This window comes from Lactuca sativa, chromosome 6 (genome assembly GCF_002870075.4).
Source record: "Lactuca sativa cultivar Salinas chromosome 6, Lsat_Salinas_v11, whole genome shotgun sequence".
Lineage (NCBI taxonomy): Eukaryota > Viridiplantae > Streptophyta > Magnoliopsida > Asterales > Asteraceae > Lactuca > Lactuca sativa.
This window is the reverse complement of record NC_056628.2, coordinates 77,347,079-77,351,285: the sequence shown is the minus strand read 5'-3', so window position 1 is coordinate 77,351,285 and position 4,207 is coordinate 77,347,079. Positions and strand designations below refer to the sequence as shown.

At 35.9% G+C, this 4,207-nt stretch overlaps 1 long non-coding RNA gene across 1 annotated transcript; it reads left to right on the top strand.

Annotated features, from left to right (window-relative positions):
- The first annotated feature begins 3,078 nt into the window (after positions 1–3,078).
- LOC128126616 (uncharacterized) lies at positions 3,079–3,845 on the top strand. The gene is made up of 2 exons (XR_008224584.1): positions 3,079–3,236; positions 3,540–3,845. It is a non-coding gene; the product is annotated as an uncharacterized LOC128126616 (long non-coding RNA).
- The last annotated feature ends 362 nt before the right edge of the window (positions 3,846–4,207 follow it).

Genomic DNA, 4,207 nt, shown 5'->3' with positions numbered 1-4,207 from the left:
TTGTATGTATATTATGTATGTATTTGTGTATTAGTATGCATATATATACATATATATGTGTATATATACATATATATATGTGTTTTTATGTGTATTATGTATGTATTTGTGTATTAGTATGTGTATCATGTATGTATATATGTGTTTTTGTATATGTTTTTGTATGTGTATTATGTATGTATTTGTGTATGTATGGATGTGTTTTTGGTTATATGTTTTATAAAATTTTTATAGTTTTATAACAATTTTTATAATTTTATATTGTTTCTTTTGTATACGGAAGAATGTTTTAAAAAAAATAAAAAAATTAGAAAACTACAATTAGCGGCGACGCTTTTAGTGGCGACGGAAAGTATTAGTGGCGATAAGGTATTAGCGGCGACAGCCACCTTTAGCGGCGACAAATGGGGTATTAGCGACGAGCCAACAGCGGCGACCCTTTAGCGGTGACGTGTCGCCGCTAAAGGTATTAGCGGCGACAATCAGGACCTTTAGCGGCGACGCTTGTCGCCACTAATGGTCATTATTCTTGTAGTGCTATAACATGCTAATTTGACTTAATTAGTAACTGGAATATATTTAAACAAAAAATATTACTCCACAGAGACCTATATAATGCTCCATTGTACCCTTACTCTATCACACTCTTCCTTAATTACATAACCCGTTTCGGCATGGCATCGAAAAGTATTCTGTCCATTGTTCTTGTCATTGCATTCAACCTTTTATTTTGTGTCGTGGTTAGTGGCTGTGAAACGTCCGACATACCAGAACCCAACCTCAATCCAAATCATAAACAGAACCCAAACCCAAGCAGCAACCCCAACCCCAATCACTACTCCAACCCGAACCCGAACCCGAACCCCAATCCCTACCCCAACCCCATCCCTAACACTAACCAAAACCCCAACCCCAACCCCAACCCCAACCACTACAAGAAAAAGCATCTGTAGGGACCATACCTATAGGGACGACAAAAGGCGTTTCTATATATTATCTATAGAGACGACATGTCGTCTCTATAGAGTTGACCAACATTTTTTGACTCGTTAATCTATAGAGACGACCAGTTGTTGCAAAAAGTTAAGCAGATAGTTGGCGGGTCTACAAGTTAGGTGAGAATTTTCGCGGGACGTCGTTTTGTCTAAGGGTGTGGAGATGACAGATCGTCCCATAGGCTTCTACTCCCTTAATCGAGAATACATCATCCCCTCTCTCTTATTCAATCGCAACGGTTATCACATTTTCCTCTCTCTCGATCGGCGATTGGTATATGTCGAACACCTTCACCTTCGGCCTCCTCAGTAGCAACAACTGTCATTGCTAACGTTGTTACCAGCGATCTCCTTCGGTAATTCGTGATCGCAGTCTTCCCTTCAATCTTCTCTCTTCTTTGATCGAAGATTTGTTGCTTTCTGGATACGAAATCGACGGCCATTTTACCAGCCCAACTCCACAGCACAACCACCTTCACTATCGACGATGCTTCAATTCCCCTGTGACAACGACTGCTTCTTCACTCTCCAACAACATCCAATTTCGAAAATCATAAAGGTATTTCACTGATCTGTTTATTTTACTGATGTTCGGGAATCTTCCTTCAATTTGTACCGTTTTACATCATGTAATAAAATCATTTAGCACATAATCCACTCAATTTTGTAAATACATTGTATAGATTATGACATCAGGTACAGATGAAGCTCTCGGGCATGCTGGTCCAGTTCTTTCAGGTAATGTAATCAGATGAGTTATATTGAACCTTTATTTATCAATCTTATTACAACTATTATGACTAATCAAAGTAACTTATTTTCCTTTTTTATTTCAATAGCATTGAGTGAGAATTAATGACATCAACTTGAGCTCTGTTAACAACACATTGCCAAATACTGTGGTATGACACTTGCAGATAGTTTTATACTCATTATTCTAATGCAGACACTTTTTTTATTGTCTTGTTTTCTATATAAACAAAAGATAATATTAATCTTTCTTCTGCTATTATCCTGAATCTACGCAAAAACAGTTATCTGAATCTAGTGCGAAGGAAACAGAACCTCTCACAGAGGAGGATGCTATTGTAGATATAATGGGAAGACATGATCAATTCGTATCTTCAATGCAGTCTCGTCTAGCCAAACTACAGGTTTTTCTTTATTCTCATTGTTTATTTCATAAGATCCAAGTTATATATATGCTATTGGAAAAGTTTATATATCATCCCATACTTTTTCTCTTGTTATCTACAGATGATTCATAGATGCTGGGATAGGAATGATATTAAAGCAGCAATTAGAGCAATGGAGAGAATGGCTGATCATTCTGTGAGTAAAAATATATATATATCTTCTTATTGCATGCATCTATTGGTGATTGATTATTTTTAGTCTTGACTCCTAATCTTTTTATTACAATTCTGGTGACTGCAGATATTGTGAGTCTTTTGACGGAAAAAATGGACACCATCACATTGGATATTTGTTCTTGTCTACTACCTCTCCTCACAAACCTCCTTGAAAGCGACATGGATAAGTACACATTGGATATGATGTAAAAGTGTAGCATTTAAGTTAATCTTTGGCAGTATATGTCCCCAAGACCACAAAACAGGTCCAGTAGTTTTTAGATGAATTAATGTTCATTCTCCATGTAAAGTTTTTGTTTTCTATTTTCACATTAAATAAATTACCATTACTGATTTTCCTAAAATACAAAGGTCGAAGAGCTCAAGTTGCAATGTGATCATAATCTGAGAAGCATTGAGGTGATTGAGAGGATGCATACACAAATACACACACACTGATTTCGTTTGTTCCTGTAATTGTATAGGTTTCTGTTGATAAACTTGCAATGAATTCAGCAGAAAAGAGAGTACCTTAAGAATTTTTAGTAGGGATAAATGCAAGAAATCATTTGTTAAACAATCTAAGTGCTAATTATCATTGTTCCTCAAACTTCAGCTCCTTCTAAGAGTCTGAATATCAACTTCAAAAATCATTTGCAAAGGAATGATGGTACTATGGAAGGAGTGATTGAGGATGAAAAGGCTAATAAGTAATATTAACAAAGTTTCTTTTTTTTTTGTAGGGTGGAATTACTTCTTCAGATGTTGCTACAAAAGCTTTAGAAGCAAAACGTGCCAGAATAGTTGGGCAAGCATTCGCTGGTGTTCCTTTGTGGCAGTTGGGCCGTGCAAAGCAGGCATCCGGGTGTTCCTTACATTGTTTTTCCAGGTATGTTTGGTTTATGGAGTTGGAATTGGTGATTCCATTCCACTCCGTGTTTTGTTTCCAAATGGACACAATTCCATTCCTTCGAATTTCCTGTTTGATTGATTTCACCATTCTTAGGGTAGCGCCGAAGGAATTTAATTTTGCTCGTCCTTTTTTTTATTAAAATACCAAAGTACCCTCATTATATATATCATGAAACAAAAACAATAAAAAAAAACCAAGGCTTTGTTCTTTTTTTCTTTTTTCGTTTTTCATGTTATATCCCTCATTTTGGTTTGTGTTTTTCTATATTATTATGTGTAGGATGCAGAAAAGGGGTATAATATTGAAGGGGTTAAAGCAGTTCATTTGAATTATTCATCCTAGTGCTCTAAAGCAAGGAGGAAACCCTTTGGTGGCAAGCTGCATCTCTGCTGCTGAAAGCATATTTAACAAAAAAGCTCTACTATTTGTTTAGAGGGACAAAAATGAAAGTTGAAATTTGTATTGATCTTCAGCTTATCACCGTTCATTTTGATCATGGTAATTCCAAACAAGAACATGTAATGTTTGGGAATCTTCCTTTAATTTGTACTGCTTTAAAACATGTAATAAAATCCTTTAGCATTATTTGTTGCAATTGAATTTATTGTTTTAGCTATTTTGTAGATACACTGCTTTAGCTATTTTGAGATTGTGAAATCTGGTAAAATACACAGAAAAAAAAGAGAGCAGGGTGTAAGTGAAAACATGTGCGCATCCTTTAGAGACGACATGTCGTCTCTACAAGTGAATGTATAGGGACTACAAATCGTCACTATAGGAGAATCTATTGCCACGATCCATTGTTGCTATAGGTAGGTATATGTCGTGTGTATAATTTTATCTATAGAGAAGACATGTCGTCTCTATAGCTTTACCTATGGTGATGGGAAAAATTATAGCGACGAACCCTTTAGAGATGATATGTCGTCTCTATAGGTGTGCTATTG